Genomic DNA, 24581 nt, shown 5'->3' with positions numbered 1-24581 from the left:
CCTAGGTATTTAGTTGGATTTACGGCTTTTAGATTAGACTGATTTATCGTGTAAACTAAGTTTAACGAGTTCCTTTTAGCACTCATGTGGATGACCTCACACTTTTCGTTGCTTAAGGTCAACTGCCACTTTTCGCACCATTCCGATATTCCTTCTAAATCGTTGTACAGTTTTTTTTATCTTCTGATGACTTAGTCGATAACCGACAGCGTCATCTGCAAACAACCGAAGACGGCTGCTCGGATTGTCTCCCAAATCGTTTATATAGATAAGGAACAGCAAAGGGCCTATAACACTACCTTGGGGAACGCCAGAAATCACTTCTGTTTTACTCTATGACTTTCCGTCAATTACTACGAACTGTGACCTCTATGACAGGAAATCACAAATCCAGTCACATAACTGAGACGATATTCCATAAGCACGCAATTTCACTACGAGCCGCTTGTGTGGTACAGTGTCAAAAGCCTTCCGGAAATCCAGAAATACGGAATCGATGTGAAATCCCTTGTCAATAGCACTCAACACTTCATGTGAATAAAGAGCTAGATGTGTTTCACAAGAACGATGTTTTCTAAACCCACGTTGACTGTGTATCAATAGACCGTTTTCTTCGAGGTAATTCATTATGTTCGAACACAATATATGTTCTAAAATCCTGCTGCATATCGACGTTAACGATATAGGCCTGTAATTTAGTGGATTACTCCTACTAACGTTCTTGAATATTGATGTGACCTGTGCAACTATCCAATCTTTGGGTACGGATCTTACGTTGAGCAAACGGAGCTAATGCATCAGCATACTTCGAAAGGAATCTAATTGGTACACAGTCTGGACCAGAAGACTTGCTTTTATTAAGTGATTTAAGTTGCTTCACTACTCCAAGGATATTTACTTCTACGTTACTCACGTCGGCAGCTCTTCAAGGGCTAGCTATTTTGCGAATAAGAAACTACACTGATTTGATACTTAACTGTCAACATGGTTTCCTTCGAATCAAGTACTCGTCCACTAAATACAGGACGTTCTAAGAACTGAAGACACTAAGAAAGCAAATGGAGGGTCACTAAGATCATTGAAAATAGAAAAAAAATGATAAATACAGTCAAATGATTTGTCTACAAGTAATAATCAAAATAGATTAGAGAAACATTTGATGTGCCTTTAAATGATGTTCGAAATCATGTGCAGCAAATGAGCTGCGTCAGATGTTTCTGTAATCTATGTAGTTTCTTACTTTTAAGACATCATTTCACAAAATATTTGACCCATGTTTCTTCAATTTTTTCCTGTTTTCCCACAGTCACTGATTCGTTTCCATACAATGCTATGTTCCAGACGCGCATTCTTAGAAATGTCTTCCTTGAATTACGGCTTGTGTTTGACACTAGAAGACTTCGTTTAGCAAGGAATATTCTCTCTCCATATGTCATCCTACTTTATTCATCCGTCATTTCACATTTGGCTTCCGGGGTAAAAAAATTTCTAAACTACGTCATCAATGGGCTCCTCATTTTAGATGTTTATCGCTGCTGTCATTTCTGCCATTCCTCATTACTTTTTTTCTTTTTTTACTGTACTCTCGGTCTATATCTGTGCACATTAGATTGTTCATTCCATTTAACGCATCCTATAATACCCTTTCACCTGAATTTTAATTCCATTGCTGAACTTCTTTCACGTCTCTGCTTCTTCGATGTATGGACTGAACAGGGAAGGAAGACCACAACCTTGCCATTTGTTCTTGATCTTCTGTTCTTGTTGTTCCCTCTTGGTTCTTGTGCTTATTGCACATCGCAATGTAAATCAGTTTTTCCGACAATTTTAAACATCTTGCGTCATTTTACGTTTTCGAACGATTTTTACACATTAACAAATCCTGTGAAAGTGTTTTGATTTTTATGAAATCTTGCCTCCGTTATCGAGCTAAGCGTTAGAACAGCCTCTCTGGCGCCATACCTTTCATAAAGCTAAACTCTCCGTCGTCAAATAAATGCTCTATTTTCTTTTTCATTCCTATGTCTGTTGTTCTTGTCAGCTATTTGGATGCTTGAGCTGTTAAGCTGATTGTGCAATAGTTCTCTCAGTTATCATGTTAATGGACTTTTCCGTCGGCACTTGTTCGATCCAGTTTCATAATTTTTCTGCCTTTGCTGTATGCCTGGATTCTGTTGATGGTGTTCTCCGAAAGTCCAACGATATATACCCATTCTCATAGATCCTACGTTCTAACATGCATAATCGTTTAGCTGACACTTCGCCCAGTGATTCTAGAAATTCCGAAGGAGTGTGGACATTGCTATGCTTTCTCTCTGTGGCTCCCCTAGATATCTCCCTCCCCAGCATCAAATTCACGTGCCTGGTCAGTTTATCATCCCCAGAGAGGACATGCATTTCTCACGAGTCCCCTCGCTCTCACTAGTGCAAAGAAAAAGCATTCTTCTTGTGGCGCCCTTCATCTGTTCGCACTGCGCTGGAGTACCTGTGAGTGCGCTCACAACGCGCCCTTTTAGACGCCGCAAAAGAATCCAATTTCCATCATTTTCTCCTAGTAGGATGGGAATTCTCAACTGCTGCCCTACGGAAAGGTTTCTTAACTAAAACGTCCAAGAGACCTACATAAACTACGAAACTAGCTGTCAGTGCCCTACCGCGTCTCACGTGAGCAAACAGGAAGACTCCAGCAAACTATATATATATATATATATATATATATATATATATATATATATATATATATATATATGCGTCCGTTCTTGACAGAACATTTATTCATTTATTATTGCTCACAATTTCGGCACCTATCAACTGGACATAATGCAGGTCGTACATACTCCCACATAGCTACGACTGTAACTAACATTCACGGCAATTTGTGTAATGCAGTTTAATCCAGTTCAATAAGTGATGAAATCAGTGAAATTGTATGCGTATCAATCAAATTTATCTTGTCTTCCAAGGAACATTGTGGATGTTTCACAAGCTGCGACATGGTCGCGAATTGAACAGTGACCCGAATAAATAATAAAAACCAACAGTTTTGAACAGTACTGCTGCTCACAAGATGACTCTTGTATATATTATTATTTATTTATGTTTGATGATGCTGGTGCTGATTTTGTGTTTAGCATTTGACGATGCCACTACAGCTCTAGTATTTAGGACATATTTTTATAAAACAGACCTGAAGATGGTCATTATAGTCCGAAACCGTCAGTCTGATGAAAAAAAAAAAAAAATTGTGACCATAAACGTGAAGTAAAGGAAATTTATTGTGGATGTTTTCTGCTTATACGATGTTGCAAGTTTGTTACGCCTTCTCCCGTTTTTAATCTTTTAAGACAAATGGAGCACTGTACATCATTCCTACCAAACTTTGTGAAATACTCCCAAACTATGAATAGTACCATTCTGCAATAGAACTTACGGCCACGCCAAACTTAGATAGGTACATTATTGTCTCTACAATGCTGTACCAATTCATACGTCATGTGTGTCGCAAGTTTATAACTGTAGACGGTATTAAAATAGTGCTGATCGCTTTTCCCAATTTCTATAATAATCCAGCACTTAAAAGCACCGGGAATCTTGCAAATAAACATTACTCGTTTTTCAAAAATGTCTTATTTAAAAACCAAAAATTTTAGCACTGCTGCTGTAGCAAATTGGTATGCCGGTATTTTTATCCGGTTATTAGTAAAAACCAAAAACCTGTTATAACCGGGACCAAAATACCGGTTGTTTAGAACTAAAAACGGTATCGTTTATAACCGGTCAGTTTTTCCCATCCCTGCTGTCTGCCACTTACAAGCGAACACCATTTGCTCTTAGTTCTTTAGGGTCCATCCCCATAATCACACCAATTCCACTACATCGATGTGCCTCACAGACGATTCATGGATATATCTAAGCGGATGTATTTGTACGCTGAGACTGAGAGGGAAACATTCCGTCGCAGTCAGGTTACGTCGTAGAACAGATATACGTGGTGGTACAACTGTACATACGCCGCGAAACATAACAGGCTCGGTTGGAGCAAAGAGTGGCTAACTTGTAATATCCCCTCACGTACTAATTACTGTTGCTCTACAAATACGCCGACGGGGAATGCTAATGGTGCCGTTTCCCTGGGAGCTTATCATGTGCAATTTTAGCTCGGTTTCCACCCGCTTATGTGTGTGTGTGTGTGTGTGTGTGTGTGTGTGTCTGTGTGTGTGCGTGCGTGCGTGCGTATGTGTATAGAGAGAGAGAGAGAGAGAGAGAGCGTAGAGGCAGGGGAAAACAACGCGTTATCCTGTAATAGATGCGCGTATATTAGCCCGTTGTTACACTTTAAACCAAAGAGTATCGTGAATTATTCAGAGCCGTCGACGCAAAAGCAGAGCGCGCAACCAACAGCGAGGTATAGTTTCTCGCATTACGGCGTTTAATGCGCAAGACACACGCCTCGCTTGAACTACGGTACGTGCTGCGCGGCTGCATACAACAGCTTGTACACCGGTATTCCTACACTCTACGTCACTCGTTTTAAAAATATATATATTCCTCAGTGTATGTTCGTCTCATCGTCTCACCAAAGGGCTATAACACTGAATGAAAAGGACAGATAATCACGCAGAACTAATGATTACCGCGGCTGGATTTCATTATATAGTGTGAATATCACCCACGAGAACAAACTTCATGTGGCTTCATGATAGGAAAGAGAACCAAGAAAGTCATGTCATTGAATTTTCTCATTATGAGAATTCTGAAGGGGGATCTGTTTTAGTTGTTAAAAACCATTCAAAAGCCAAGATCGCACAATATATTTTTTATTCAAGGCAACCGTTTTCAACAGTCTGAGCTTTAAACAATTTTTTTAGTAGAAAATTTTCATTTTTACGCTGACATCATGCACAAGATGTCAAGCGGATAAAACTTAGCACATTATAAACGTGTGTCGTCGCAAAAATATTTAAAACAACTGGCCGAACGGTTCTAGGCGTTACAGTCTGGAACCGCGCGACCGCTGCGGTCGCAGGTTCGAATCCTGCCTCTGGCATGGATGTGAGTGATGTCCTTAGGTTAGTTAGGTTCAAGTAGTTCTAAGTTCTATGGGACTGATGACCTCAGCAGTTAAGTCCCATAGTGCTCAGAGCCATTTGAACCATTTTTTTTTTCAAACACACAGCATCATGTCAAAAGGCCATGTCAAAATACGTGCAGCTCACAGATGCTTGTTACGCGATATAAATAGGTACCCAATAGCACATCTGTTTACGAATGGTTCATATTCCGCAGGTCTGTCCCAGACAAGTGTGTAGGGTCAGTTCGGACGTCAGCTCCGTCCGACTGTGATTATGCGGGATATTAAGGACTGGTTTACAACTGTTGTAGGCCAGCTTCCCTTAGGAGAAGATAGAACGCCTTTATGACTTATTTTCCACCTGAATCAGCACATACATCGAGGACGCAGGGGGTGCAACGTCATACTGCCACTGCCAAGTTATTTGTAAATTTGAATAGATTTTGTAATCATTGAAATAACATCACACATCCCCTCAACTCGTGAAGTTTAATATCATTTCTTCCTCCCCTTCTCGGGTTTTACGTTTTTTAATCGGTCAGTGTATTTCAGGAGCAAGTGCATATGTTAATTTTTTTTTATTTACGAGGCTTCGTGGGGCCATCCGAGCCAGAGTTACGAACTGCACCTTCGTAACTCTTCAACAGTTGGCAGCATTGGTATGCGGCAGGTACTGGCTTGTTCCGTAGCCTCTTCTCTACAGCTCCAGTTGTCGGGAAGCCTTAGCATTGAACGGTTGTGTTGTTACAGTGTGAAGTACGGAACCCTGCGATGGCGGTCGGTCAATGCGATTTAAGCAACGTGTAGTCATTGAATTCTTGACAGCAGAAGGTGTCACTCCAAAGGAAATTCATCAGAGAATGGAAGCAGTTTATGGTGATTGTGTTGATGTGAGTACTGTGCGTCGTTGGGCGAGTAAGTTTAAAGATGCTGAGGCCGCAACATCCGACCTGCGTGACAAACAAAGAGTTGGACGTCCTGTGACAGCAACCACCGAGTTTCACAAGCAACGTGTTAACAGATTGATCGTGGAACAACAATAAATTCAGAGCATTACATCACTACGCTGGAAACTCTGAAACGACGGCTAACAAGGGTCCAAAAGGAACAGGGAATTGTTTTTCTTCAGCATGAGAATGCCAAAACACACAATTCACGTGCCACCACAGCAAACCGAATCTCGGCATCCTCCATACAGTCCAGATTTAGCACCGTGTGATTTCCATCTGTTCCGATAATGAAAGACGATCTGCAGGGACATCATTAGGCTTCTGATGAAGACGTTGAGAGAACTGCGAGATTGTGCTTGCGGAAACAGAGTGTCGACTTCTTCCGTGACGGCTTCAGAAAACCTGTTCATCGTTGGCAGAAATGTGTCCAGTTGGCTGGTGATTATATGAAAAAGTGAATATTGGTAATTAAAGATCACATTCTACGGATTATTTCTGCGTTTGATTTTTTAAAATATTCCTAACCAAACCCAATTAACGAAGGTGGAGGCATTACGCTTCATTTAACCCTCGTACTTGCTGATGGAACGGGACAGTAAATAGCTGACAGAATGGCGACAGCAAATTTTATAATCGAAATATCGCCATAACACGGAAAATTGGTCAGAGAGCATGCTAATAAGTAAGACATTGCAGAGTAGAGTTCTCAACTACTGCGAGGACTTTCCCTACAAAATAGAAGAAGTGTGACACAAGGAAACTTTTTCGACTTGGACTTAATTACTTGGGGTTTATCACTCAGTTTTTTCAGTTCTATAGGAATACTACTGAAAATGAAAGCTGCAAAGTAGTGCACACCTTTCTGTACAGTACTTAAAGAAGTTTTATCCAACTGCGTGTCGTTTTTCAGTCTATTGTTCACTGAATGAATGTTGCAGTTCCTTCAGAACGAATCAGTATTGTCAAACAAATCCCACGGTGGAATACATGTACGGCGATGACAGAGCTAGACACCAGAGCCTACACGAAGATCGCGAACGGACACGTCAGATGTCTGATCGCATTTTCTGAAGCAAACGATATTCTTGGCGGGTGCATAGAGTTCATCTACGCTCAAGCTTGTAGAAATGGTCGACAGCACGCACGGATGCACCAGTCCATTTCCCCTGACAGATGGCACCACATAACTCACAAAATCTTTGTATCCATTTTTGCACGCATGTGTGATGTGGGTTCCTTTCAGAGAGATAATATTCGTACACCAGCTACAGAACAACTGTCTCCATACAGCAATGTGGCCAGCCTGAATACGCGGTCGACGCAAGATATCCTCCAGCTTAAATTAAGCCACAGCACAGTGTTATGGGTCATTCATGAAAACCGATACTGTCTCCATCACTTGTAACGAGTGCAAGCATTATCGGTAGCGGACGTTTCTCCACGAGAAAGATTTCGTCGCTGGTAGCTGGAACAAACCACCATCATTATGGCATTTCTGTCGTCGGTATACTCACCGACAAAGCGATCTCTGGTAAAGATGGCATCATAAACATACAGAATCATCATCCGAGAAGCAGAAAATCCTAAGGGAATAGTTGACCATGGACGACCATCACACAACTTGCAAAACAGAGAATAATGTTGTTTATCAGTGGCATCTACTCTGGCGAATGAGCGTTAATTAAGTAATAAATTAATACCATATAATGTGTAATGTAATGTGCTAGTAGTAATTATTGTAGACCCAGCTTCCATTTCCAGACCTACTTGATACGAACTTTTTTCGTTCCTCTTCCTGACAGAAACTACTTCCTGAATTGTCTCCTTACTTAACATTCACCACGTATTCTACTGTAAGTCGCGGTTGGATTCCGACACTGTTCAGAGTGGCAGGTCCATTTATACCTCACGGTATATGGAAGAGATACACCGGGTGATCAAAAAGTCAATATAAATTTTAAACCAGAATAAATTACGGAATAATGTAGATAGAGAGGTATAAATTAACACACATGCTTGGAATGACATGGGGTTTTATTAGAACCAAAAAAATACAAAAGTTCAAAAAATGTCCGACAGATGGCGCTTCATCTGATCAGAATAGCAATAATTAGCATAACAGCGTAAGAGAAAGCAAAGATGATGTTCTTTACAGGAAATGCTCAATATGTCCACCATCATTCCTCAACAATAGGTGTAGTCGAGGAATAATGTTGTGAACAGCACTGTAAAGCATCTCCGGAGTTATGGTGAGGCATTGCCGTCGGATGTTGTCTTTCAGCATCCCTAGAGATGTCGGTCGATCACGATAAACTTGCGACTTCAGGTAACCCCAAAGCCAATAATCGCACGGACTGAGATCTGGGGGCCGGCCGAAGTGGCCGTGCGGTTCTAGGCGCTACAGTCTGGAGCCGCGAGACCGCTAGGGTCGCAGGTTCGAATCCTGCCTCGGGCATGGATGTGTGTGATGTCCCTAGGTTAGTTAGGTATAAGTGGTTCTACGTTCTAGGGGACTGATGACCTCAGAAGTTGAGTCCCATAGCGCTCAGAGCCATCTGAACCATTTTGAGGTCTGGGGACCTGGGAGGCCAAGCATGACGAAAGTGGCGGCTGAGAACACGATCATCACCAAACGACGCGCGCAAGAGATCTTTCACGCTCCTAGCAATACTTTTTTTTTTTTTTTGTTATAATAAAACCCCATGTCATTCCAAGCATATCGCTCTCCCGGCCGCATGTCATTTTCCGAGACCGGAGCCGCTGCCTATCAATCAAGTAGCTGCTCCTGAGTGCATCCCGCTTGCCAACAGCACTCGGCAGACCGGATGGTCACCCATCCAAGTGCTGACCCAGCCCGACAGCTCTTAACTTTGGTGATCTGACGGGAACTGATGTTACCACTGCGGCAATACCGTTGGCTAATCTATACTGAATGGTACAGTCCAATTTTTGATGCCGTTACGACCGTCCAGAACACATCAGGTAATTCATTATGTGACGTGTTCGCTAGAAGGCTGTTAGGCATAGGTAACAAGCAACTAACACACTGAAGTGGGTACATACTAAGGTGCCAATGGTCGCAATATCTGCACTCATGCCCTTAACACGCTGTATAGCTCTGTCTCGTGCATTTTTTGAAGTGTAAAACGCATTAATAAAAAAGTAATAATACTCTTTAGCTTAACATTGTTACACTCTTACTAGTATTAGGGGAAGATGGGGGAAGGAAATCGACCGTGACCTTTCAAAGGCTCTGTGCACTATGGGACTTAACATCTGAGGTCATCAGTCCCACAGACTTAGAACTACTTAAAAGTAACTAATCTAAGCACATCACACACACCCATGCCCGAGGCAGGATTCGAACCTGCGACCGTAGCAGGGCGGTTCCGGACTGAAGCGCCTAGAACCGCTCGGCCACAGCGGCCGGCACCTCTCAAAGGAACCATCCCAGCATTTACCTGAAGTGATTTAGGGAAATCACAGAAATCCTAAATGAGGATAACAGGACGCGGGTTTGCGCCGTCGTCCTCCCAAATGCTGTTAAAAAAATGTTCAAATGTGTGTGAAATCTTATGGGACTTAACTGCTGAGGTCATCAGTCCCTAAGCTTACACCTTACTTAACTTAAATTATCCTAAGGACAAACACACACACACCCGTTCCCGAGGGAAGACTCGAACCTCCGCCGAGACCAGCCGCACAGGAATGCTGTTGGTTTCGGAGTTGGAGTAATGGGGCAAAGGACAGTTAGGAGAAGTAGTGTAGTGCTGAAGCAGGTAAACGATTCACAGTTCACATAAGCCGAGATGCAAGCGACTTTATGCTGTAGTGTGAAGGGAAACATCAAAATCAGCGCAAAGCTAGTGTGCTGTAATGTGACTGCAAATTAGTAATAGTTACATTATGTGACAATGACTTAATAACAGCTCGAAACAGACGTTTCATCCGGTTACACGGTGAACAGCGCGGTTAAATCACTCCCGCGAGTGTCCAATCTGGCGCGCTGTCGCCACGCGCACAAGGTCCGCGTCGGAATAACAGACGCGGCTGAGAAACTTCCTCATTCGCGCTTTAAGTGCCGCGGGGCGCGCGCGCGCACCTGCCATCGCCGCTGCAATAACACGGACAACTTTCCCCCCCCCCCCCCCATGCCTGGCGCCGCCTTACGGGAAGCGCTTATTTGAAAAAGATTGCCGGCCATAAAAACGTCGGGCCGTATAACTCAGGCGGCGCCGCGACGCACCGTACAGGCGGGGACGGCGTCAGGCGTCGTCTTGAGGCGCCCTCCCCTCTGACGCCACTACTGCACTGACTCTCGAGCTTCGCTGCCTACCGTAAACGGTCCTATCTCTTTCTTAGGGTTCTTTAGATTCTTCTTCTAGTCACAAGATGGAGTACTTCCTGAGGAAGGCCGTACCAAGGGTATGGGTTGCAGGCACAGAGGTCGCAGAAGTTGACAAGAAATAAAAAGAAATAAAGACAGTTTGAGAATTAACCGGTACATGTACGTGAGTTCACGCACCTCTCGTGTCCCCTGGCCCCTGACTCTAAATTCGTGCTTTTCTGGCTGTATCGTTTAGTCTAAGTAACCTTAAAATTGAGGATATATTACAGAAGATGCTGAGGGAATTAGATTAGGAAATGAGACTCTTAAAGTAGTAAAGGAGTTTTGCTATTTGGGGAGCAAAAAACTGATGATGGTCGATGTAGAGAGGATATAAAATGTAGACTGGCAATGGCAAGGAAAGCTTTTCTGAGGAAGAGAAATTTGTTAACATCGAGTGTAGATTTAAGTGCCAGGAAGTCGTTTCTGAAAGTATTTGTATGGAAGTGAAACATGGACGATAAATAGTTTGGGCAAGAAGAGAATAGAAGCTTTTGAAATGTGGTGCTACAGAAGAATGCTGAAGATTAGATGAGTAGATCACATAACTAAAGAGGAGTTATTGAATAGGATTGGGGAGAAGAGAAGTTTGTGGCACAACTTGACTAAAAGAAGGGATCGGTTGGTAGGACATGTTCTGAGGCATTAAGGGATCACCAATTTAGTATTGGAGGGCAGCGTGGGATGTAAAAATCGCCGGCCGGAGTGGCCGCGCGGTTAAAGGCGCTTCAGTCTGGAACCGCACGACCGCTACGGTCGCAGGTTCGAATCCTGCCTCGGGCATGGATGTGTTTGATGTCCTTAGGTTAGTTAGGTTTAAGTAGTTCTAAGTTCTAGGGGACTTATGACCACAGCAGTTGAGTCCCATAGTGCTCAGAGCCATTTTTGTAAAAATCGTAGAGGGAGACCAAGAGATGAATACACTAAGCAGATTCAGAAAGATGTAGGTTGCAGTAGTTACTGGGAGATGAAGAAGCTTGCACAGGATAGAGTAACATGGAGAGCTGCATCAAACCAGTCTCAGGACTGAAGACCAGAACAACAACATTACAGGACAATAAATTTGGATTTCGTGGTAGCAGACAGCTGTTATTAAAGCACACTGCTATCAGATTTGTTCCACGGTGTGTAGTGGAGCGGGGTCTAGATTATTGAAGTGCAGAATGTAAACGTTTATTAGTTTAACACATACAATATGTTAGTAAAAATGTTTAAGAAACAAAGCTCATGTATCATGGAATAGACCAGACCAATTCACATTAATACGGCTACTTAGACAGAGGATGCATGATGTCAATATTTTGTTCCATACTTACCACTGAATTACAGGTTACATAAGAAAATTACTCTGGTCATCTTAAAAACAAACATCATTAACACTATATGAACATGGTATCTGTTTTTGCGGACGTGTCCGAAAGGATGCCATCTTCAAATAGTTAAGGCTAACAGGCCATTGACCTTCTCCTTCTGAGCTGGATGCACACGCATTGCCCGAACTCTTTCGGGTCTTGGTAAGATTGTCTACCGCGAGTAATGGGTGTAATAGTCATGGGCACTACGAATGTAGTGTGTGGACATTAAGTTGGGAATGCGGGCCTCACGGGGAGCGTGCAAGGGATAAATCCTTGCCGGCCGAAGTGGCCGTGCGGTTAAAGGCGCTGCAGTCTGGAACCGCAAGACCGCTACGGTCGCAGGTTCGAATCCTGCCTCGGGCATGGATGTTTGTGATGTCCTTAGGTTAGTTAGGTTTAACTAGTTCTAAGTTCTAGGGGACTAATGACCTCAGCAGTTGAGTCCCATAGTGCTCAGAGCCATTTGAACCATTTTTGATAAATCCCTCCAGTCGCAATATCGTCTGTGCCCTCGGAGGCTCAGATGGATAGAGCGTCTGCCATGTAAGCACTGCCCCGTTGATGTACATCAACGCCTGTCAACAGCTTAGGGTCTTGATTTGATTATCATTTCAATATTAGCAGTGGCCAAGATAGAAGACTACAATTACTCTGTCCATCTGAAAAACAAGCAATATTAGTACTGGCAAAAACAGAAGGCTACAATTATTCATGGACTAACTTGCACCTGAGGCTATTAACTACCTTACAGCCACGTCCCAGATATAGATATTATAACCTAGCACCAAGTTAGCTCTTCAGAATACATTAACAGATCTACCAACCATGCTCCATAAAATAATTATAATATAAGGAAAATATGCCTTAAAACAAAACTCACTTCAAGTCTCAGCATTTAACAAGCTTATCAATAAAATAACTTACAATTACACGCCATTAGGGTACTACATGTTGAGCCGTACTTACATTTTAAAACCTCGAAGACAAACTGATAGGTATAAAATAACTTATAATATTAAACTACTAAACTTTACAAGATATTTTTTAAAATACTATACATAAAATTTGTACGTCTTATTCGCTGGCCACGACTGTGGCCCATAATATTGAACCAGTTAAGTACAGCAAACACTAGGACGAAACTTACGTCAACATACCACTTCCTACAATTGTGCAATACAACATTAACGCCAAACGCACACAGTGTTAACAAGTTCATAAACACAAGCCCAACGCCTAGCTAGTTATGTCACTAAAAGCCACTGTCAAACTGAAGGAACCGCCTGTGATCTCTGAGCAAATTTACCTATAAGGGACTGTCAAATGAAAACAAGGCAGATGGATAAAAAGTAAGTAAAGGGTTTATTATTTCAAAAGTAATCGGCAGTTATCCAGGTACGAGCCTACCCACAAGTTGTCAAGGTTGTTTCGAATACACTACAGAAGTTTCGTTGGGAATCCTTTACACACTTCCACACAGTCTCTTACGCAGTTCAAATATTTTTTGAGACCTGAAGAAAGACACTCGTGGCCGTCAGTGTGCTTTGCTTGAAGAAGTCCACGCCTAGGCAACGGTTAACATTTTTCCATGAAGGAATTGATCGTCTTGTCACACAGTGGAGTAAATGTATTAACAGTTATGGAGATTACTTTTGAAATAATAAACAGTTTATTTACTTTTTCCCCATTTGTCTCGTTTTTCATTTGACTACCCCTTACATTTAAGCTGAATCACACCAGTTTGGAAGTGAAACGTCAAAGCAGCCAGTATGGAATCTACAGTCTCGGAGAGAGAATACGTTCGGACACAGCCTAGATTAAACAAGCCACTTTACGTAACTGAAGAAACGTACCGCTCGTATTTCATGTTCCTCGGATTGTCGTGTATCCATTCACAGAAGATTTTCCCATCCTGAAAGTTCTGCTGTACTCATAAACTGAAGTGTCAAAGAAACTGGTACACCTGCCTAATGTCGTGTAAGGCCCCGGCGAGTACGCATAAGTGCCGCATTACGACGTGGCATGGACTCGGCTAATGTCTGGAGTACTGCTGGAGGGAATCGACACTATGAATCCTGCAGCGCTCCGTAAGAGTACGAGGGAACAAGGATCTCTTATGAACAGCACGTTGCAAGGCATCCCAGATATGCTCAATAATGTTCATGTCTGGGGAGTTTGGTGGCCAGCGGAAATGTTTAAACTCGGAAGCGTGTTCCTGCAGCCACTCTGTCGCAACTTTGTCCTGATGGAATTGCCCAAGTCCGTTCGAATGAACAATGGACATGAATGGATGAAGCTGATCAGACAGGATGCTTACGTACGTGTCACCTGTCAGAGCCGTATCAACACGTCTCAGGTGTCCCATATCTCTCCAAGTACACACGCCCCACACCATTACAGAGCCTCCACCAGCTTGAACAGTCGATTCATGAGGTTGTCTCCATACCGGTACACGTCCATCCGCTCGACACACTTTGAAACGAGACTCGTCCAACCAGGTAACATATTTCCCGTCGTCAACAGTCCAATGTCGGTGTTGACGGGACCGGGCGAGGCATAAAGCTTTTTGTCGTGCAGTCATCAAGGGTACACGATTAAGCCTTCGGCTCCGAAACCCCATTTCGATGTTGTTTCGTTGAATGGTTGTCACGCTGACACTTGTTGATGGTCCAGCACTGAAATCTGCAACAATCTGCGAACGGCTTGCACTTCCGTCACGTTGAACGATTCTCTTCAGTGGTCATTAGCCCCGTTCTTGCAGGGTCTTTTTCCGGCCGCAACGATGTCAGAGATTTGATGTTTTACCGCATTCCTGGTATTCACGGTACGCTCGTGAAATGGCCGTACCGGAGAATCACCACTTCATTGCTACCTCGGAGATTCTGTGTCCCATCGCTCGTGCGCCGTCTATAACGCCACGTTCAAACGCACTTGAATCTTGATAACCTGCCATTGTAGCAGCAGTAACCGATCTAACAACTGCGCGAGAAATTTTTCTAATACAGGCGTTGCCGACCGCAGCGCCGTATTCTCCGTGTTTACATACCCCTCGCTGTATTTGAATACGAGTGCCTACACCAGTTTCTTTGGTCCTTCAGTATATAATACTCCAAGGTATCGTAGATAACTACGATTCATACAGTGCTGGCAGCTTATACAAAATCAGGTATAAATGCAATTCAACAACGTGCAGCAGGAAGCGTGACCAAGAGTCACACCACGACCACGGCACACTTCCAGTGGCTCCGAAGCACAGACGGGATCTCCCTAACCGTAGGCTCACAACAGATTGCCCGGCCACTCCCCATTCACGTGTGGCGCTACCGCCCAGGTCAAAGATCCTTCAGACAGCGACAATGCGTCGCCAAGTGCGACGTTGCTCTTTTGCTCTTAATTTTCTGTTTTGGTTCAAGTAGGGATTGTATATTACCCGTGTTTCCTTACAACTTACATATGTTTTCCTTAAAATTTCGAACATCATCATCGTCATGTATGTTTTCAGTTAGACATCTTATGTCGGCCGGTGAGGTCGAGCGGTTCTAGGCGCTTGAGTCTGGAAGCGCGCGACCGCTACGGTCGCAGGTTCGAATCCTGCCTCGGGCATGGATGTGTGTGATGTCCTTAGGTTAGTTAGGTTTAAGTGGTTCTAAGTTCTAGGGGACCGATGACCTCAGATGTTAAGTCCCATAGTGCTCAGAGCCATTTGAACCATTTTGAGACATCTTATCGTGTTCCGAAACCAAGCAATTTAAAGCTGGTAGTCCTACCATTCTTCCATCCTTTGGTCTGTAGTTAGAGGTTTTCTTTGGTATCCTTACGTAGTAGATAGTCAGACCATTCCTTTCCACTGAATCTTTTTTACTGTTCCTGGAATATGGAACTCCCTTCTTAACTCTTGACCTTGTGATTTCAATCCTGCCAGAGATCTTGGACGTATCATTTCTTTTGCTTCAATTGTCGGCAGTTGTTCATTCATTAAAGTCCGTAATTCGGATCCGTACAGCAGTAAAGTTACAGTTGTAGTATTCTAGAGTTTAAGTATTGTCTCTTTCCTGGTTTTGCTCAGGGTTGTTCTGTTAACCGTACCTAACATGTGTATCTTTGCAGTTTATTTTCACGACCATTATCATAAGCATAAGAGATATCACAGCCCAGGTAGCTGAACATACGGACTTGTTCCAATGTGTTATTCTCGATTTTGATTTTCGCCCTAAGATTTCGTTTCCAAGAAAGGACATAAATGTAGTTTTTTTTCGTGGATACAGTTAAATTATAATGTTTTCCCATTAAATGTGGGGAACATACAGCTCAAATGTAGACTTTCACGGCCGGAAATATCACGTCCATTATAATTATCCGGGCTGTTATGCCGTGGTCGGTTGATGAATTCTGTGTCGATTCCCAACGTTTCGTCTCCGACTGCGGGAGACATCTTCAAGGGGGTCCGTAGCTGACCTAGTAGATAGTGTCGGAAGTCCCATGCGGCTTTTCGCGGATGATGCTGTAGTATACAGAGAAGTTGCAGCATTAGAAAATTATAGCGAAATGCAGGAAGATCTGCAGCGGATAGGCACTTGGTGCAGGGAGTGGCAACTGACCCTTAACATAGACAAATGTAATATATTGCGAATACATAGAAAGAAGGATCCTTTATTGTATGATTATATGATAGCGGAACAAACACTGGTAGCAGTTACTTCTGTAAAATATCTGAGAGTATGCGTGCGGAACGATTTGAAGTGGAACGATCATATAAAATTAATTGTTGGTAAAGCGGGTACCAGGTTGAGATTCATTGGGAGAGTCCTTAGAAAATGTAGTCCATCAACAAAGGAGGTGGCTTACAAAACACTCGTTCGACCTATACTTGAGTATTGCCCATCAGTGTGGGATCCGTACCAGATCGGGTTGGCGGAGGAGATAGAAAAGATCCAAAGAAGAGCGGCGCGTTTCGTCAAAGGGCTATTTGGTAACCGTGATAGCGTTACGGAGATGTTTAGCAAACTCAAGTGGCAGACTCTGCAAGAGAGGCGCTCTGCATCGCGGTGTAGCTTGCTGTCCAGGTTTCGAGAGGGTGCGTTTCTGGATGAGGTATCGAATATATTGCTTCCCCCTACTTATACCTCCCGAGGAGATCACGAATGTAAAATTAGAGAGATTAGAGCGCGCACGGAGGCTTTCAGACACTCGTTCTTCCCGCGAACCAGACGCAACTGGAACAGGAAAGGGAGGTAATGACAGTGGCACGTAAAGTGCCCTCCGCCACACACCGTTGGGTGGCTTGCGGAGTATAAATGTAGATGTAGATGTAGATGTAGAAGGTCCAATACGCCCACTGGCTCGCTACTGACGTTGGGAATCGACACAGAATTCATCAACCGACCACGGCATAACAGCCCGGATAATTATAATGGACAACATACAGCTCGTTGTAGGTCGTCTTCTGCATATGCTAGTACAACCTGCTGGTCTGCAATAAGTTATTATTGTGTATGTTAAATAGTATAGGCGATAAAGGGCTTTCTTGTCTGACTCCATCTGTTCATCTCATTCCTGTATTAACGGTTGAGCCGATGTATATCTTGATACTGTTATCAGCATATGAACTCTGAACTGACGTTATTAAACACTGAAGAACATCATATTGTCGTAAGCTAAGATTCCCCGTAACTGAGTTCTCACCACCAGTTCTAAAAGCTATATACGATGGAAGGTTAAATTCCTTATGTCTTGGTATTATCTGGTTTACAGAAAATTGTAATCCATACAAGATCTTCCCAGAACAAAACATTTTTAATCCTGTCAGAGAAGTCTTTGTTAAGGCATTTAATCTTACGGCAAATGTCTTACACGAACAGTTTAGTAAGCGTACGCCTCTGCAGTTATTGTTGTCATTCCAGTCTCCTTCTTTAAATATACAGTAGGTAAGACTACTGAGTTCCGCAAACCTTCCGGAACAAGGCCATTCTTCCAGCATCGATTTATAAAAATCTAAAGATTTTTCTTAGGCATATCGAATAAGCTCCTAATTTATTTTGTCTTTTCCTGGACTCCCTCTACTTTTCATGGACTCTATAGCATCTCCCAATCCTTCCACGCAGTCCTGGTCCACATTCACATCTTACATTCATTTTCCACTGTCAGATTGAGCTGGTGCAACACTTTCTAATTTCCCTATGCATAGGTTTTTGAAGTAATCTAGCCATGCCAGGGGCCCAGGAAATGACCTGGGGGGGTCTCTGCAGACATCATGAGACTCTGGCATAAAATGGGGGTGATATGCGATTACAAGAACTCAGCAAGAGAGTTCTCACAGCCTCTGTCACCTCAATTCTCCAACTTCCTACCTACACGTGGTGCCCCTGTTAAGCCGAGCAACTCAGCGGAAGGTTGGGTAACCAACCCCAGCGGGAAACTGAGTCGGTGAGCAGATAGGAGTTGGAGGACAGTGGAAGGCAACGGGAAACCACCACTGAACTATCCCAAGAAAACCCCATGGCTTCGCTCAGCTCAAAATGTTCCGGAGTTTCAAGTTCCCCGATCGGATCTCCGGGGGGAACCAGGTTGAGAGGAGCTTCACGAAGAGTAAGATGGTGCAAAGAGAAGCACTGCATAGGAACATGGAATGTAAGATCCATGTATCAAGGAAAACTAGACATAGTGAAAAGAGAAATGGAGAAAATTAACATCGACATATTGGGAATAAGTGAAATGAGGTGGACTGGCATGGGAGAATTTGCTTCGGATGGCCATATGGTGTATTATTCTGGGCACGATAACAACAGAAGTAATGGAGTAGCCTTCATAGTTAGTGATAAAGTGAGAAAAGCTGTGATGGGATGCAAATATAAAAATGATAGAATGATGTCCATCAGACTTCAAGGTCAGCCCCTCAACATCACAGTAATTCAAGTTTATGCACCAACAACCGATGCTGAAAAGGAAATTATTGACCAGTTCTATGGAGATTTACAAGAATTACTACTGTCAACACCAAAAAAGGATATCGTCTTCATAGTTGGAGATTGGAATGCAAAAGTGGGAAATGAAGCTGTAGAAGGTATAACAGGGAAATATGGTCTTGGTACAACAAATGAAGCTGGACAGAGACTCCTAGAATTCTGCCAAGAAAATTCATTGATAATTACTAATACACTGTTTCAACTACCAAAACGACGCCTATATACCTGGACTTCGCCAGATGGCCAACACCGGAACCAAATTGATTACATACTTTGTAATCAGAGGTGGAAGAGCGCGGTTCAGTCAGCTACAACAAGACCTGGTGCTGACTGCGGATCAGATCATGAGCTCCTGATTGCAAAATTTCGGATGAAACTTCAGAATGTACCAAAAAGTATCCCAACTTGCAGATACGACCTTAACTCTATACCCTCCGACTATGCTGCAGAGGTACAAAACAGATTTAATGTATTACAGCTGGAGGACAAAAGCTCGCAAGAGATGTGGACAGAAGTAGCTAATACTGTCAAGGAGGCAGCAGAGAAACACATTCCCAAGAAAAGGAACAGTAAGAAGGCTAGATGGCTATCAGTTGAGGCACTGCAAGTTGCAGAAGAACGAAGGAAAGCAAAAATCAAGGGAGATAGATCAGCTATGTTTGAATTAAATAAAGATTTTCAGAAATTAGCTAGAAGAGATAAAAATATATTCTTTAATGAACAGTGCAAGGAAGTTGAAGATAGTAACGTAATGGGGAAGACAAGAGATCTTTATAAGAAAATTAGAGAAATTAAAGGAAAATTCCAGGCAAAAATTGGAATGATAAAAGATAGAAATGGGAAAGATCTGAGTGAAGCGGAGGATGTTAAGGAAAGATGGGCAGAATATGTAGAAGACCTATACAAGAGAGAACTGCATCATGACAGGGCTCCTACTGCTGATGTTAATGTTAATTTAGAACTAGAGCCAGATATTTTGGAGAGCGAAGTCCAGTGGGCCCTTGAAAATATGGCCGATAACAAAACTAGTGGACATGATGAAATACCAGCAGAATTGTTTAAAGTCACTGGAAAGGATGCAGTGAAAGTGCTGCACTCAATATGTCAAAAAATATGGATCACGCAGCAGTGGCCAGAAGACTGGAAAAGATCAGTATTCATCCCCATTCCAAAGAAGAAAAGTTCTAAAGAATGCTCAGATTATCGAACAATCGCACTTATTTCACATGCTAGCAAAGTTATGTTGAAAATCTTACAAAATAGACTTCGCCAATATCTAGATCGAGAGCTGCCAGAAGAACAAGCTGGATTTAGGAAAGGAAGAGGAACTAGAGGTCAAATTGCTAACATTCGGTGGATTATGGAAAAAGCGAGAGAATTCCAGAAAGATGTGTACCTCTGCTTTATTGACTACGCCAAAGCCTTTGACTGCGTCGATCACAACAAATTATGGAACGTACTGAAAAACATGGGTGTACCAGATCACCTCATTCATCTGATACGGAGTTTATACCTTGACCAAGAAGCCACGGTGAGAACTATGTATGGAACAACGAAATGGATAAAGATTCAGAAAGGGGTCCGGCAAGGCTGCATACTGTCACCGTACTTATTCAATCTGTATGCAGAACATGTCATGAGGAATGCAAGGCTAGATGAAGGAGAAACAGGAATTAAAATAGCTGGAATAAATGTAAACAACCTCAGGTACGCGGATGATACAATCCTATTGGCAGAAAGTGAAGAAGATTTGAGAACACTCTTACTGAAGGTGAAAGACGAAAGTGAAAAGGCTGGTCTTATGCTGAATGTGAAGAAAACGAAAATTATGGCAACTACACCTACCAATTCGTGGGATATAGCAGGAGAAACCATGGAAGTAGTGACCACATTCAGTTATCTCGGTTCCCAGATCTCTGCTGACGGTGACTGCAGCCATGAAATCCGGAGACGCCTGTTGCTCGGTAGACAGGCGATGTCAAACCTTGACAAGGTTATAAGGTCCAGAGATATAACACTAGCAACAAAGATCCGTATTGTGAGGGCTATGGTCTTTCCAGTTGTGATGTATGGATGTGAGACCTGGACCATTAGAAAGGCTGAACGGCGAAGAATTGACTCCTTCGAATTGTGGTGTTGGAGGAAACTTCTTAGAGTTCCATGGAGTGCAAAGAGAACCAACAGATCAATTTTGGAGCAAATTAAACCAGATTTCTCCCTGGAAGGTCTAATCTTAAAACAAAAGCTGACCTACTTTGGACACACAATGCGAAGGCATGCCTCGCTGGAAAAAACATTAATGCTGGGGAAGATTGAAGGAACTAGAAGAAGAGGACGTCAGAGGATGAGATGGATCGATGGCATCACAGAAGCAATGTGTTCCAACCTGGAAGGTCTACGGGAGAAAGTGCAAGACAGGAAAAAGTGGCGTGATTTGGTTCATGGGGTCACGAAGAGTCGGAACCGACTAAACGAATAGAGAGAGAGAGCCATGCCAGCCCGGTTAGCCGTGCAATCTAACGCACGGCTTTCCGGATTAGGAAGGAGCGCCTGGTCCCCGGCACGAATCCGCCCGGCGGAATTGTGTCGAGGTCCGGTGAGCCGCCCAGTCTGTAGATGGTTTTTAGGCGGTTTTCCATCTGCCTCGGTGAATGCGGGCTGGTTCCCGTTATTCCGCCTCAGTTACACTATGTCGGCGATTACTGCGCAAACAAGTTCTCCACGTACACGTACACCACCATTACTCTACCACGCAAACATAGGGGTTACACTCGTCTGGTAGAGACGTTCCCTGGGGGGTCCACCGGGGGCCGAACCGCACAATAACCCTGAAAGAGTGGTTCGGTGTGGGGCGGCGGAGGGCCGAAGTGGACTGCGATAGTGTCGTGGGGTTGTGGATCACTGCGGCTGCGGCGGGGACGGAGCCTCTCCGTCGTTTCTAAGTCCCCGGTTAACATACAATACAATACAATCTAGCCTTGTTTTATCGGAGATATTATTCCCATGAAGAGTATCCTTCTCCTCTTTATAGAGTGCATCATTATTTTAAAAGCTCATATTTGTTTTCCGTTGATATCACATGCTGAATTTCCAAGGCATGTCTCCCAAATCTGCGTTTTCATTCTTCCCGTTTCTCTTTTAACTAATGCTATTTGTCTTTTGCATTCAGTGCGACCTTGTATCCTTCTTGTATGGCACGGGTAACGTACTAGGAGCGTAGCTCCCGCCGGCATAGCTCATAGTCTCATAGATGATTGAGACTCACGAGCCTCCTCGCCACGTTAAGGTGGTAGTCCTTGGGAGAAAAATTTCAAACATCTTCCGCCATTACACATAGTCTAATGCTCTTACTACGACAGTTAATCCCACGAAGATGTCTCGATTTTTCCTGATTCTTGTCTCTGTTACCAAGGATAGTGTGGGAATTGCCTCACTGGTGCCTTTTTGCTTTCCGTGAAGCTAAACTTATCTTTCACTTTTGCGTGCTGTATAACAACTCCTCCTCTGATTCCTTGTCTCTTCTAGAAAGCAAAGTGATCTCCGTCCAGCACGATTTTATGTTCTACACTACTGGCCATTAAAATTGCTACACCAAGACGAAATACAGATGATAAACGGGTATTCATTGGACAAATATATTATACTAGAACTGACATGTGATTACATTTTCACGCAATTTGGGTGCATACATCCTCAAAAATCAGTACCCAGAACGACCACCTCTGGCCGTAATAACCGCCTTGATACGCCTGGGCATTGAGTCAAACAGAGCTTGGATGGCGTGTACAGGTACAGCTGCCCATGCAGCTTCAACACGATACCACAGTTCATAAAGAGTAGCGACTGGCGTATTGTGACGAACCAGTTGCTCGGCCACCATTGACCAGACGTTTGCAATTGGTGAGAGATCTGGAGAATGTACTGGCCAGGGCAGCAGTCGAACATTTTCTGTATCCAGAAAGCCCCGTACAGGACCTGCAGCATGCGGTCGTGCATTATCCTGCTGAAATGTAGGGTTTCGCAGGGATCGAATGAAGGGTAGAGTCACGGGTCGTAACACATCTGAAATGTAACGTCCACTGTTCAAAGTGCCGTCAGTGCGAACAAGAGGTGACCGAGACGTGTAACCAATGGCACCCTATACCATCACGCAAGGTGATACGCCAGTATGGCGATGACGAACACACGCTTCCAATGTGCGTTCACCGCGATGTCGCCAAACACGGATGCGACCATCATGACGCTGTAAACAGAACCTGGATTCATCAGAAAAAATGACGTTTTACCTTTCGTGCACCCAGGTTCGTCGTTGAGTACACCATCACAGGCGCTCCTGTCTGTGATGCAGCGTCAATGGTAACCGCAGCCATGGTCTCCGAGCTGATATTCTATGCTACGGCAAACGTCCTCGATCTGTTCGTGAAGATGGTTGTTGTCTTGCAAACGTCCCCATCTGTTGACTCAGGGATCGAGACGGGTTTGCACGATCCTTTACAGCCATGCGGATAAGATTCCTGTCATCTCGACTGCTAGTGATACGAGATCGTTGGGATCCAGCACGGCGTTCCGTATTGCCCTCCTGAACCCACCGATTTCATATTCTGCTAACAGTCATTGGATCTCGACCAACGCGAGCAGCAATGTCGCGATACTATAAACCGCAATCGCGATAGGCTACAATCCGATCTTTATCAAATTCGGAAGCGTGATGGTACGCATATCTTCTCCTTACACGAAGCATCACAACAACGTTTCACTAGGCAACGCCGGTCAACTGCTGTTTGTGTATGAGAAATCGGTTGGAAGCTTTCCTCATGTCAGCACGTTGTAGGTGTCGCCACCGGCGCCAACCTTGTGTGAATGCTCTGAAAAACTAATCATTTGCATATCACAGCATCTTCTTCCTGTCGGTTAAATTTCGCATCTGTAGCACGTCATCTTCGTGGTGTAGCAATTTTAGTGGCCAGTAGTGTATTTGGATTCTTTTGTATATTATTTTGATCCTCTGTTTGTGGCACACAACATTCGTAATTATCCGCACGTTCGTCCTTTACTAACGCTACTTTTTTCTGGATATCTGGTAGTAACGGCACTCCAGTTCGACAATTCACATTAGAGCAGTGATGTTCAAGCCAACACGGTTAAGAGTTGCTTTACCCCTCACCGCGCAATCAGCCGCAGACCGTTGCAAGTGCAGTGCATACTCTATTACTGAGATAGGTAGCGCCACCGTAATGCGTTCTGGTACAACGAGCCGTCGAAACTGGACGAATAATATTACGTGGCGTCGCGTCGAACGGCGACGCCAACGGCTCGCCGTCATTTGCGCGCGGCTGACAATGCCCCATTTGAACAGAGTGCCGAGTCCGCTAACTGCGTCACGGCGTGAGCAGCAATTACGCACGCGTCCTTCCGGCGGCCGTGATTTACGCAGCGCCGCTGGCGGGACGCCAGCCGGGCTCCATCCACTTGGCTGTCCGGCGCCGCCGCCGCCGTCCAAATCTGCTGAAAGTGCGCTGCACTGCGCTCCGCTGCCGTTCCGCTTCCCCTACTCAACTTCTGCGTCCAATATGGGCCGGATGCTTTCTTTTCGCTGTGCTCGCTTCTGCCGAATTTCCGTCGACAAGTCCGCACAGAAAAAATCAGACTTTGGGGCCGACAAAAACATGAACGTGGCGCTGAACACCTCGTGACACAACATTTATTTTGACGAGGAATTATGTTGTAAATTTTTCTAGAGACAAACGAATTAATGGCATCAGCTGCCAATGGGCACTGATATAAGTCAATGGCTTAAGTTGAAAATATGAGCCGGTAATGAGGAAAATGGGCGAGGGTCACTATATTTGTGGTGTG

The sequence above is a fragment of the Schistocerca serialis genome, chromosome 1, assembly GCF_023864345.2.
Source record: "Schistocerca serialis cubense isolate TAMUIC-IGC-003099 chromosome 1, iqSchSeri2.2, whole genome shotgun sequence".
In the NCBI taxonomy this organism is placed as follows: Eukaryota; Metazoa; Arthropoda; class Insecta; order Orthoptera; family Acrididae; genus Schistocerca; species Schistocerca serialis.
This window is presented reverse-complemented; position numbering follows the sequence as displayed.